Source organism: Kogia breviceps, chromosome 4, assembly GCF_026419965.1.
Source record: "Kogia breviceps isolate mKogBre1 chromosome 4, mKogBre1 haplotype 1, whole genome shotgun sequence".
NCBI classification, from domain to species: domain Eukaryota; kingdom Metazoa; phylum Chordata; class Mammalia; order Artiodactyla; family Physeteridae; genus Kogia; species Kogia breviceps.
The window spans coordinates 46,810,774-46,825,041 of NC_081313.1; the positions used below are offsets into that span (position 1 = coordinate 46,810,774).

The 14,268-nt window shown below is 36.4% G+C and overlaps 1 protein-coding gene across 4 annotated transcripts in view; it reads right to left on the reverse strand.

Annotated features, from left to right (window-relative positions):
* The window catches only part of PDE4D (phosphodiesterase 4D), a 1,495,323-nt gene that overhangs the window by 1,233,605 nt on the left and 247,450 nt on the right, over positions 1-14,268 (reverse strand). The window contains exon 1 of one of the 4 annotated variants that reach the window (XM_067031003.1): positions 10,651-10,943. The exons of the other annotated variants lie outside the window; for them this stretch is intronic. The gene's annotated coding sequence lies outside the window, so the exon portion shown is untranslated. Of the gene's footprint in view, positions 1-10,650; positions 10,944-14,268 lie in introns of those variants that run through there. 4 annotated transcript variants of the gene reach the window in all.

The following is a 14,268-nucleotide window of genomic DNA, read 5'->3' on the forward strand; positions in this document are numbered from 1 at the left end:
CCACTATGGAGAACAGTATGGAGGTCCTTAGAAAACTAAAAATAGAACTACCATACGACCCAGCAATCCCACTACTGGGCATATACCCTAAGAAAAGCATAATTCAAAAAGAGTCATGTACCAAAATGTTCATTGCAGCTCTATTTACAATAGCCAGGACATGGAATCAACCTAAGTGTCCATCAACAGATGAATGGATAAAGAAGATGTGGCACATATATACAATGGAATATTACTCAGCCATAAAAAAGAAACAAAATTGAGTTATTTGTAGTGAGGCAGATGGACCTCGAGTCTGTTATACAGAGTGAAGTAAGTCAGAAAGAGAAAAACAAATACCGTATGCTAACACATATATATGGACTCTAAGAAAAAAAAAAAAAAAAAAAACAGGTCATGAAGAATCTAGGGGCAAGACAAGAATAACGACACAGACCTACTTTAGAATGGACTTGAGGATATGGGGAGGGGGAAGGGTAAGCTGTGACAAAGTGAGAGTGGCATGGACATAAATACACTACCAAACATAAAATAGATAGCTAGTGGGAAGCAGCCGCATACACAAGGAGATCAGCTCCATGCTTTGTGACCACATAGAGGGGTGGGATAGGGAGGGTGGGAAGGAGTGAGACGCAAGAGGGAAGAGATATGGGAACATAAGTATATGTATAACTATTCACTTTGTTATAAAACAGAAACTAACACACCATTGTAAAGGAATTATACTCCAATAAAGATGTTTAAAAAAAAAAAACTAACTAAAAATAGAATTACCATATGATCCAGCAATCCCATTACTGTTCACATACCCAGAGAAATCCATAATTCAAAAAGACACATGCACCACAATGTTCATTGCAGCACTATTTACAGTTGCCAGGTCATGGAAGCAACCTAAATGCCCATTGACAGACGAATGGATAAAGAAGTTGTAGTACATATATACAATGGAATAGTACTCAGCCATAAAAACAAATGAAATTGAGTCATTTGTTGAGATGTGGATGAACCTAAAGACTGTCATACAGAGTGAAGTAAGTCAGAAAGAGCAAAACAAATATCTTATATTAACGCATGTATGTGGAACCTAGAAAAATGGCACAGATGAACCAGTTTGCAGGGCAGAAGGTGAGACAAAGTTGACACCAAGGGGGGAAAACCACGGTGGGGTGGGGGTGGGGGTGTGCTGAATTGGGCGATTGGGACTGACATGTATACACTGATGTGTATGAAATTTATGACTAATAGGAACCTGCAGTATAAACAAACAAACAAAAAACAACTAATACTAAACTTTCTTTGGGTTATTTGTATGGAAATATGTGAATATAAAAGTTTCAGACTTTACATGAAATTTCTAAAAATCTTATATGTTCTGGTATGTTATAAGTCATAATTCTAGTTATTACTTTAAAATGTATATCTCAGAAATAACTAAATTTCCTTATCAATTGCATTATTGTGAACTTTCATCAAATCTTTAACTGTGGTCATTTTTAAGTCTTTTGTCATTTACAGACAGTTCTGGGTGTACTCTGATGCTTTTGCAAAAATGTTCCTATAAAGGGGTTTCATCTTCAAGGAATTCATGGAAAAGACTCTGAGAAGTACAGGTTTTCAGTAACTGACTATACTGCTAAACTGAATGAATAAGCATTTTCAGAACTCTAATGGAAAACTGATGAATTCATAAAAGTGCTAACAAAAGATCAAGATAAAAAAATAATTACATGGGACTGAGTGAACTGATAAGGATGATTATAATTTTTGTGACTTTCTGTTTGAATAAAAAAAAAAAAATCCCACAAGGACTCAGAGGCAAAAAATATACAAATCAATTTTCACTGCAAAGTAAAGGAGCTTTTACAGTGGAGGATTACTGGACTGAATGTCAATATTATGACATAGTATGAGTGTGTTTCACGTTTGGTAATTGCAATCATTGTTGCTTTTGTTGTGGTCATGCATTTACAATGCTTGGTGTCAGTTTATTTATCTCTTGTAAACATAAAATACAGTGTGTGTATGTGAAAAAAGTTAATCAACTACCAGTACAGAGAAGCTGTCACTCCAGTGATGTTGCTGAAGCAATAGGATGTAAACCTTGTGGGAAGTATATAACTTGGTGGCAAGCTTATGTGTGTGGAGTCTGCTTGAGTGATGCCAGAACAGAGAAAAACTGAGCTGTGTGATAGAGAAATGGTCCCGATATCTCTGGAGTCCTAAATCCAGATCTGCCTACCCCCTGGGCTTCTCAATTATCTGATCCATTTAATTTGGATTAGTAACAATTGTCACCAGTATCTCCAACAAAATCCATGCCTAAAACAATACATGGTAACATATCTAAGAGATAAAGTAACCAAAAATCGTATGGAAGAAATACACACCCTAAAGGGTCTCAGTAAATAATTCAAATGAGACCATAATAGTCCTAGTAAACCATTCTCTTCTGTGAGACCAGCCGTGACCTCTAAGAATGATGACCCCAAATCCTTCTGTCTTGAGCCCCTACAACATTGCCACCTTTGTCCCTGGCACTATGAGGGCCAGTGTAAAATCAAGATGGCAGTTCAGCTGTGGAGAAGAGATATTCATAACAAAAGGTATCCATAATATTTAAAGTGATTATGTGCCAAAAATGAGTTCCACTAACAGCAAAGGTGGGAGACGTCCCACTGTGAGCTGATGCAATACAAGGGAAGGGGGACTCCCTTAGTCAGGCAATTGTTTAATACATTCCCTTTAATCACTCTCTTGTTAGCCCTGTTCAAGGCTGGTTTTTCACAAATAGAATCTATAACCAACTGTTCTATCTTTGTTATCTTTCAAAAAGCACCACTTTCGCATTTTAATGCTTTGTGTACAAAACGGCTCAGTAGGATATGTAAATTTAAATGGCTTCAATTAAAGCAGTTTTAAGCAAATGCAATATAACGTTTAGTAACATTAAGACACAATGAAATGCTGTGGAAAATACTTTAAAATAGCAGCAGATATTAAGCAATACTCTGGCTATCATTATGGTTCTGTTCTCCTAAGACAATAATTTAGTGGCTGACAGGAGTGCCGGCAGGTCTTGCCTTTTGAGTACTAAGCCTTTTGAGTCAAGGAATAATCCTCCTTTCTTACAATTTTAAATCTTTTAAGTCTCTGATCAATTCTTCCTGGATTACCAGGTGGATCAGCAATAATTTTCCCGGCACTGATGTTTTGCCTTGGTCACACATCATGGTCCAAAATACTTCGGTTCTAGTCTTTACCCTCATGTGCTGGTAAATCCAAACTCGGGAAGCCACATCAAAGGTGTGCTCTTAAAACACCAACAGAGATGAGAGGTGTCTCAGAGCCAGTGCCTCCTCCTACAGACACGTTTCCAACAAGAAAGACTGCAGATGTTTCCCAACCACTTGTGTGCTAAATTGGGTAAAGCAGGTTATTCCACAAAGGTCCAGGGAGTATAATTATTACCAAGCATTTTCATAGCAGTCAGCACAGTACTACCTGTTCACAACACATGAAGAAGCCTTAGACTCAGCCCACGGAAGGGAAAAGATAAAGTGAAACCTCCATGGAGCTAATATATTTTTCAGTTTCTCACCAAGAAATTAAGAGTGCCTCTGCAGGCAGTGAGGAAGAACAAATCAAATTATTTAAAAGGTCTTCAGAGACTGAGAAGAAGAAACGTGAAAATTTAATGAAAACAGTGAACACGTGCAAATGCAGCACCAGCCATACCACTAATAGAAAACATTACTGAAAATTGGAGGAGGGGGTATTACATAGTTCCAATTTTTCCTTAATACTTAGTGGAGAGGATTTCTGAAACTTAACTGAAAACTCAGCATGCATATAAATAGCTCAAAGGAAAATGTCATGGGAATAAGATTATCAAGAAACATGTAACCTCATACATATAAGATATAGCTATATAGTCTTGAAGAACAGCAGAAGAAGGCCATGGCTACACACACACACACACACACACACACACACACACACACACATTCCAAGAGTAAGTCACATACTTGTGATTCAACTATCACTCATTCCAACACATATTCATTAAGTTTACTTCGTAGTAAGTATTTTTGCTAGGAATTTGAAGATCTATAATACCCTTCTCATGTTAAAACTTTAATGATTATTATTTTTCTTAACACTGTCAGGTTCCAAGGGCCACTGAATAGACAGTTCTTAAACCAGTGGTTCCACAATTTAGGATTTTATGGAACAATAAAATTTTTACATTAAAAAATTTTGAGATCAATAAAGGAGTACCAACACTTTATTTTGAAAATTAAAGGCCTTACAAAATAATTACCATCTACTAGAAGTAACATTTCCTTTTTTTTTTTTTATCACAAAGGGAAATTTTAACAACGTAAAATAGGAAGGTTAGACTCAGAAGAAAAGGCAATTTCTCAAGGAACAAATTATTGTGGTCTTCAAATACTTTTTCTGGACCATTCTACTTTCTGGTACTCCAATTATGCATATATTGCTGTATTTAATGGTGTCTCACATTTCTTTGAGGTTCTGTTTATTTTTCTTCATTATTTTTCTGTTATTTATATTATATAATCTTTATCAATATATCTTTACTAATTATTTCTACTGACAGGTCATATCTTCTGTTGAACCCCTCTAGTAAATTTTTCATTTAGGTTATTTTAACTTTCAACTCTGGAATTTCTCTTTGGTTCTTTTTTTATAATTTCTATTTCTTTATTGACATTCTTCATTTGATGAAATACTGTCCTCATATCTTCCTTTACTTTTTAAATTATGATAATCCTTTAATTCTTTTTTAATTGATGTATAGTGCTGTACAATATTATATGTTACAGGTGCACAGTATAGTGATTCACAATTTTTAAAGGTTATACTCCATTTATAATTATTATAAAATATTGGCTATATTCCCTGTGTTGTACAATATGTCATTATAGTTTATTATATACTTAATAGTTTGTACTTCTTAATCTCCTCCTCCTATCTTGCCCCTCCCCCTACCACAGGTAACCATGAGTGTAACCTGTGGTTATACTAATGTAACCTCATACATATAAGATGTAGCTATATAGTCTTGAAGAACAGCAGAGGGAAGCCATGGCTATACACACACACACACACACACAGAGTATTTGCCTTTCTCTGTCTGACATTTCATTTAGCATAATGCTCTCTAAGTCCACCCATGTTGCTGCAAATGGCAAAAATTCATTCTTTTTTATGGCTGAGTAGTATTCCATTGTGTGTGTGTGCGTGTGTGTGAGTGTGTGTGTGTGTGTGTGTATCCATTCTTTTGTTGATAGGCACTTAAGTTGCTTCCATATCTTGGCAATTGTAAATAATGCTGCTATGAACACTGAGGTGCCTGTATCTTTTTGAATTAGTGTTTTAGTTTTTTTCTATCCTTTAATTCTTTGAACATATTTATAATAGTTGTTTTGACATCTATTTCTGCTAAGTCTGAGATCTTGGTCTTCTCAAATGCAATTTCTCTTGCCTCCTTTTTTATTCCTGTGTATGAATCACACTTTCCTGTTTCTTTGCATGCCTTATAATTTTTTTTGTTGAAATTGGACATTTTCGACAATATATTTCAGCAACTCTGGATACTGTTTCCCACATTGTGGGGCTTGTCATTGTTTTGGCTTAATTATTTAGTGATGTAACTGGCTTATTTCAGTGAAGTCTATTTGCCCTGCAGTTTGCAACATCTGATGTCACTCTTCAGAGGGCACAGCCTTGCACGTGCCCACAATCACCCCAAGATGACAGTGACTTAGCATGGTTCTTCTTGACTGCCTCTTTCCCTGATCTGTTAAACTGTGTGCCTCTGTTAGTAAAACACAAGACTATTAGCTTCTGTTAATTGCTGGCTGATTTCTCTATTGTTTTCAACAATTCCCTGGGAGATAAATTATTCCACAGTTTAATTCAATTCAATTGAATTAAAACCCCAAAACCCACTTCTGGGGTTTTTGAGGCTTGTTACAACCCCAGAAGGACTCTTCTTAGCTGTCTCTTCCTCTGGTACTATCTGTTAAACTTCTAGCTGGCCTATAATTTATCTTTTTGTTATCGTGGAGCTAGCAGCCTCTTCTTAATTGTTCACTACCAAAATCTCCATTTTTCTCAACAGTAGTCTAAGACTTAAATGTTTTCACATTCTGATACAAATAAAGTCAGTTCCTTTGGGGAGAACTATAAGGTTCTCTGTCTTATAGCCTGCTCTCCCCCTGGGAAAAAAATCTCTGCACCACTGCTCTGGATCTGGGGGAGGGAATAGTGGCCTGTTTCTCTCAGAATAGACTCTGCTTGTAAAGCAGGTGTTACCCAGGGACGATAGCCTCTGGTCTTCTAGACTTACCTCTTCTGGGAACCTCTGTCCTGTGAGCAAGCTGGGAGGAGGGTGATTGGAGCCCATTATCCTTGGTCTGCCATGCTTATGATCAAACTTTTACCCTATAAAATGGGGATGGGAGCCCTAGACTTTTAAGTCTTGCCTGGCACAGAGTTCTACAACATAGAACTGGGGAGAAGGATTAGAAATGCTGGTGGCCTGCCTCTCCATGGTAGATATTGTAGCCCTTGACTGGAAGCTTCAGGGAGAGGAAGTTCCATGTTTTCTACTACAACCACCTGGAATATAGGTTCTATTATGATGAGCTGGTGGGGACAGAGGGAGAGGTAGTAGTCATGGCTTAAATGCTAGAAACTCTGGCTGTTTTAGCCTCCACTTAGTAGATTTTCTTTAAATGTTTCTCCATTTGCTGTATGCCCCTGGGACAATTTCCAGAGACTTACGTGGTTAGGTTATTAAAATAATTTTCTCTAGTTATGGTTATTTCAGTGAGGAGCCAGTCCATAGGGCTACTCATGCTGCTCTTTCAGAAGTAGATCATTAGTCTATTTTTCCTCATTGTGCCACAGGCTGGTGAAAATTTTATAATAGTTTTATATCAGGCTATAGACCGGCATTTATGGACCATAGCCTAACAAGCTCCACTACATTTTCCAAAGAAAGGTAACTCCTTAAAGAAAGCTCTAAACTAGCATCACACATTTTAGTGTACATGACAACCACCAGAAGAGATTTTTTAAAGTTCAGAATCCCATCTCCAACCCAGAAGTTCTTATTTATGACGTCTGGGGTAAAACCAAAGAAACTGCACTTTTAAAGAGTATCCTGGTGGTGCTTCTCAAAGTTTAATGTAAAAATGAATCATCTGACTACCTGGGATATTTGTTGATAAGATTTTCATTCTGGAATAATTTTAAATGTACAAATTCTTAGTTTGGGCAAGGTATCATGGTTATGTAATAGGTTAATATTAGGGGAAGCTGGGTAAAGTGTATATGAGAATCCTCTGTACTATCTTTGCAACTATTCTGTAAATTAACATCAATATAATGTTATTAACTAAACTGTAGATATTCTTAGGATTTCATCAATTTCTCCACAAATATCCTTCTTCTGTTTCAGGATACCACATTGCCTTTAGTCTGGGACCTTTGCAAAATGCAGATTCTGCATTTACTTAAAGGTATTTTCTACAATATTATTCGTTACAAGTATACTGAAACTTCCCAGAGTTCTTTGACTCAGATAACTTCCCCCCCCCCATGAACCCTCTAGTTAATTATACATATCCATTCATCTTCCTTATCCATTCATCTGTTGCTGGACACTTAGTTTGCTTCCATATCTTGGCAACTGTAAACAATGCTGCTATGAACACTGGGTTGCATGTATCTTTTTGAATTAGTGTTTTCATTTTTTCAGATATATACCCAGGAGTGGAATTGCTAGGTCATATGTTAGTTCTATTTTTAGTTTTCTGAGAAACCTCCACGCTATTTTCCACAGTGGCTGTTCCACTTTATCACCAACAGTGCACAACAGCATTTTCTCCACATCCTTGCATTAACATTCAGTTTTAAATATTTTCTAATTTTTATTATGTTTTTGCTTTGACTCGTGTGTTGTTTAGAATTGTGTTTATTAATTTTCAAATCTATCTGGGATTTTTTTGTTGTTTTTTGCTTAAATTCTTAATTTAATTTCCTGGCAGTCAGATATTGTCTCTTCCCAATTCTCCCTATTCTCTCCTTCTAGAATGCCTATTAAACACTGAATTTTCTCTTTCTCTCCAACATGTCTCTTTTCTCTCATATTTTCTTTTTCTCCTTAATGCATTCTGGTTGATTTCTTTAAATTACATTCAAGTTGATTGAGTCTCTCTTCGGTTATATCTAATTTGTTTAACACATTTGATAATTTATTATTTCAATTGCTATATTTTTCACTTTTAGAATTTCTATTTTTTGCAAACCTTTTCTTGTTCATAATTGTTCTTATGTCTTAATCATTTTTAATATTCTTATTTTATACTATTCTATTGGATATTTCCATCATTAGAAGGTATTAAGTTTTAATCCTGCTCATTGTTATGTTTTATAACTCTTACTCATTGGGGGCCTTTTTTCTTATGTTTTATAATTTTAGGTTATAATTTAATCTTTAGAAGGAATTTATTTGTAGGAATCCTATGAAGCTTGGTTTAATGGTAATCTCCTTCCCAAGAAGCTTGCAAATGGTTTTGCCAGATGTTTGAGAGTTATCAGTGGCCTAGAATCTTCTAGGTTAATTTCTCAAGTTGTGGTTCTTTTCCATATTATACAAGGAGTACAGATTCAAATCCCAAATCCAAATGAGCCACAAATCCACAATGATATGTGGTTGGAGAAAATATTATTTTCTAAGACACATCTTGTTTCTTCGGTGCTGATGGTAGATTTTTTTTTTCTAGAGCCTCCTATTCAAAACAACTTTGTGCTAAAGATCTGTTTCAGCCCACAGAGTCCCAATTTTTCATTTCATATTTCCACATGGTTGTTAAAACATAAGCCCTTCGTTTAAAGAGATTAATTACATCCTCCCAAGAGTGACCACAGCATCATTCACATGTTTATCCCTGAGGTTTTCAATTCTATCTTTATTTCTGACTCACAGTGATACCTTTATTTCCTTTCAAGATCAGATATACATGAAACAGTTTGTTTATTTAATCTAGTATTTCTAAATGTTTGCATAAGGCACAATACTAAAGTTATCAGCCATGTTTCTAGAACTGAAAGTAAAAAAATAACTTCTCTCTAATAAGAATCAATGATATCACATTTGGCAAGCTATGAATCATTGTAACTTGCCAATTGTGAAACTTTTTAAGTTCAAAAGTGTTTTATCTTAGACTTGCTTTATCCCTTAGTCCCAGTTTCAGGAAACTATATTGAAAAATATATAATTAATGTCCATACATAGCACAGAACTCCAATTAGATAGAAACTTTACACTGTACTTCACATGGATCCAAATAAGTCCTTCAATTTTTCTGGACTCTCTCAGAAGTTCTTCCAATCATATTTTTCTACATTGTCGAAGATCACTTTCCATATAAGTTTTCTCTGTTCACTATCAACAAATTTCATCCTCTTTTCTTCTTTCTTTCCATTCATTCAATATAGCTTTTCTAAGTGCCTGCTATATTTTAGACACTGGGGAAGTTGCCCCAAACAAATCTAACCCCTGGTCTCACAGAGTTTAAATCTTAGTGCAGGGGAAAGAATAAAAATAATAAACAAATTAAGAAATGTATTTTAGGTTGAAATGAAATTTATAAATTAACAAATATATTTTAGGTTGAACCATAGGAAATAGCCAATATTTGATTGCTCCTGACCCATAAAAAAGGCAATTTCATATCATTTGATTTAATACAGTATGACAAGCGATGATAAGTGTTATGAAGAAGAAGAAGCCAGGGTAAGTTGATTGGGAGTGATGGGGTAAGTGTGAGTGTGCTATTTTAGATACCATGGCTACAAATTCTCTCGCAGAACGTCTTGTTTGAACAGAGATGGGAATGAAATGAAGAAGTGAGTGATATGGATATCTGGAGGAAGAACACTCCAATGAGAGGAATATGCATGTGGAAAGGTTCTGAGAAGGGAGGGTGGATGGCATATTCAAGGAACATCAAGGAAAGCAGAGGGACTCAAGTGGAATAAATGAGCATAAGAACAGTGTGAGATGAGAGCAGAGAGGGGGCCAGGGGCAGACCCTGTAATGCCATGTCAGCCACAGAAAAAACTTACTATCTCACTGCTAGTGAGATGTGAAGCCCTTGGAAAGTTTGGACAGCAGAGTGGCAAAACCAGACTTGTATTTTCAGTGGTGTGGAGGTCAGCCTCCAGGGGGCAGGATGGACATAGAGAACTTAGTGAGGAGGCTATTGCACTAACCCAGGGGCGAGACCATTGTAACTTAGACTTGAGTGGTAGCAAAGGAGATAGTGACTGGCTGGCCACAATTTTTTCATGACTCTTCTAATCTTTCTTTTTTAAAACATATTTGTCTCATCAATGTTTTATCCTAACAAGTATATTGTCAAGCTCTCATATCCTGACTTTGGTGATCCTGGTATCAAAATCATCTTGCCTGCCTGCTAATTCCAATAAGACACTTCTAGATCATTCTAAATTCAGCACCCCCAAAATCTACATTTGCATGTACCATAGCCTAACACATCTGCATCACCACTCTTATCTCTAAACACTCTCAAGACAATGGCACCATACCTGATCAAGGAGGAGCTGGCTTTCACTCTGCAAGGAACATCACCAGAGAATGAACATAGGACTCCAAAGGTCACCACCGAGTGTCTGTCTCTTCCCAGAGGCTATAACTGATGGGTGGACTCGGCCTGAGCCACAGCAGGAAAGAGCCATTCATGACCCACTATGATGCTAAGTCACTACTCTGAGCAAGAAAACTCCTAACCCTATCCCTGCAGCTGGGCCCCTTCCTCTGAAGTTTCTGTGCTTTACAACTCCCTAAAAAGGAAGTTGTCTTAAGAGGCTTACAGCCCTTTAGGGAGAAGCTGACCACAGCTTAATGGTATGTTAATGCAACTTCTGCAACTTCTGGCCCCATTTCCCCCTCATACCCACATAGGGCTCCATGTAGTCTATTCAACATTTAGGGTGAAGTAATAAGTAACTAGCTGAGCAAGATCAATACCAAGCAGCCATGGCAGGACAGAAACCCAGTTTCTGTCTCTCAGTGTCATATGTCATTCAAGAGTAAAGCATAATAATGTTTATAAAATACTGTTAGTCCAAGAGAACAAGTCATGTCAAAATCATTTATCAACATATTTTAAGTTAAAAAAAATGCTAATACATAGCTTGCATGCAATATGCAAACAGCCTACTAAGGAGAGGATCTGACATTAAAATGTCACTAAAATTACTACTCAGCTGTAAGACTCACACACCTAAGATTTAACAGCACAGGGCCTAGGTAGGGTCACAAGTAATAGTATTAAAGTGCATATTCAAAACTTATTTTCTGAAAAGGCATTTTGCAAAGATACAACTAGACACAGCTTTTTAAAAAGAAAAAAAAAAGTCTTCATTTGCACTATGATACAGAATGAGAAAACAGAAATCAAAATGTATTCATCACCCTGGTCCCTCCTCTACTTGTAAATAAAGCAGAAACTACACATCTTAATGTCTGAACAAAATTAAGCTAGATCTGAAGTGATGTTATTTAAAACTACCAAGGATGAAAATTACAGTCTGAATTCAATCTGCTATCAAAAGCACTTGAGATGCCAGATAATGTAAAAGAAATTTGAAATAAGTATTAAAAAGTCCACTGAAAGACCTTTCCTTGAATTTTGTTACGGAAAATCCTCTTCTGCTAAATTTTCAAGGTTTCTTACAGTGCTTCTACATATACTCTCTGACCCCACTAACTGAAAATCTTCCTTTTCTGTAGGCAGTGATTTTGTCATCAGACACACTGATTCTGCTAAAACTTGGAGTCCATTTTAAGAGTTTTTCACAGCATGGATATTTTTCCCTTATAAATTATTGTTCACTTTTCCTAATACTGAACAAATAGTATAACAACAATACCGAGGAAAAAAATTTTAGCTTGAAAGTTCATCGCACATAAAAGCATGCTCTTCTAATGGACCTGTGTCAGGGCCCCAGTCCCTGAGCAGTAAGGATAAGCATCTCTAGAGGCAGGTTAGGAGAGCGTCACCAAGCAGGCAATAGTCTCAGTTTGGCTTGGCTCAAAGAAGCAAAGATTTATACAGAAGTGACCCTGTATTCCTGGGCCTCCTCAATCTAGTAACTTTGATTATTTTCAAATTTTGAGATTAGATGAATACCAAAACTAAAAATTTGGGGGGGGGGGATGAAGAATATGGCGTGAACATAACTTTTAAACAAAGAAAGATACATTTCTCACATATAAATAACTTCTTTTTAAAAAAATCTCACTCCAATTTGCAAAATCGATACTCCCAAATACACAGCTTACTTTTTCAATACTTTCTTTTTTTGGTCAACTGTCAGCTACAGACCCATTCCAGCTTGTTGAGTTAGATTTTTCTAATGAGGTTTCAAAATAGCTGAAGTTCTACTAAAAGAAGGAGAGCCTTGGAAATGTATGGTAAACTAGTCACTGGGTTTTGGAGACAGTTGAAAGACCTGTGAAAGTATGGGGGTGGTAACGGCAGGGGTCTGGACTGATAATGAGATGTAGAAATGCACGATGCTACAACTTTCAATTTTTCAGTTTTAAGATTTGACTCCTACGGAAGGAGTGGAAAATTAGAGCAGTATCTAAGAGAGCAGGAACCAACTGGAAGAAAAGTAGTACACCCAGTAGTGTACCTAATTCATCTGGCTGGCCCCTTTTCCTCCTCATGGATCCTCTTTATCAATAAATTTTAAATGGTATTTATACCACTCCTGGGCTCTATTTTCCATTCCAAGCCACATTTTAGGAGAAAAGCTATATAAAAACATATATGTGAACTAGAGTAAGATTTTGACTCCTACCACTTGGAACTTGACTAGAGTGATGAATAGACTAGATTGAATTTTGGTGACTGTACACACTGGTGGATTAAGTCACTGCTGGAAAGGCCAGTAATTACTGGACTATGAAGAAACAACTCACCAGCAAATGGGTCACCACCAACTAAAAGGCCAAAAGCATTAGTACTGGAAGACAATTTATTGGAACTAATCAGATGGCACAAATTTAACCAGAAAGCACCATGGTTCTGCTGATAACATTTGCTCTGCAAGTTTCAACAATGTAATTTTTAATCTGGGCTCCTATAGAACAGGCTTTTTGCACCTTGCTGCAGAGATTCTGAGTAAATGTATTTTATTTTTAGATGTTTCCTCTCTTGACACAGGGTTCCACAAATATGAAGGAACAAATGATACCCCAGGCATGCTAGAGGTTGTTGTTGTCTCTTCTCTCTTACTCTGTGGTCTCCTGCAAGCATTTAAAATAACAGTTAGCCAAGAAATGTTTTCCTGCAGAACAAGGCACTTCCCTTGGCCCTAAAATGGAAATGCATTAAAAGGATTGAGTCTGCTTTGGAACATTAGGTTGGCCCTTTTTGATAAATTGAAGGTGCTTCCGAGTTGAGAGGCCATCTTAATTTTACAGTAAAGAGCTATCATATGACAAAGTAAGAAAAATCTCAGGTAGTGTTGTTATTGAAAACATTTTTATTACCATTCTAGCAAGATAATTTATCGTGAGGAGAAAAGTCACACTGTCTTAATTAATATTATTCACTTTTCTTTACAGAGGCTCACATCTAACATGCCTGGAGTTAGTACTGAAGTCAACGGTATTAAATCTAAAGGTACCGAATGTCTTGATGGTTTCCAAAATAATAATTCAAAACATGTCTGTCAATATTTCAGGAGCTACATGTCCCTGATTAACCTGTAATAATGGGACAGAGTAAAAAGGAACGTGACTCAATTACTCACAGAACTATGTGGTGTGATAAACCGCTAATTCAACAAAGCCATCAACATATTACACCTTCAGAATCTTTCATGCTTCTGAAAAGAATCATCAATCAACCTCAATTCTTGCAGGAGTATATCTTAGATACAGTTCTTCTTTCTACACTGCTCTAAAATTTTATTTTAGCCAGGGTTGATAAGCAAAAAGTAACATACTCTTGTCAAACTAAAGACTGATATTTCTCAAAGGAGAGTATTGCTATGTGGGAGACAAAATATGATCCCTTTGTTCTTGGTCTAAGATCCCTTGATAACTAGAGTCCAGGGTTCAACCAGAAATGTCAATATTACACTAAGAGGCAAGAAAAGATTTCTTCCCATTATGCCTTCATTATACCA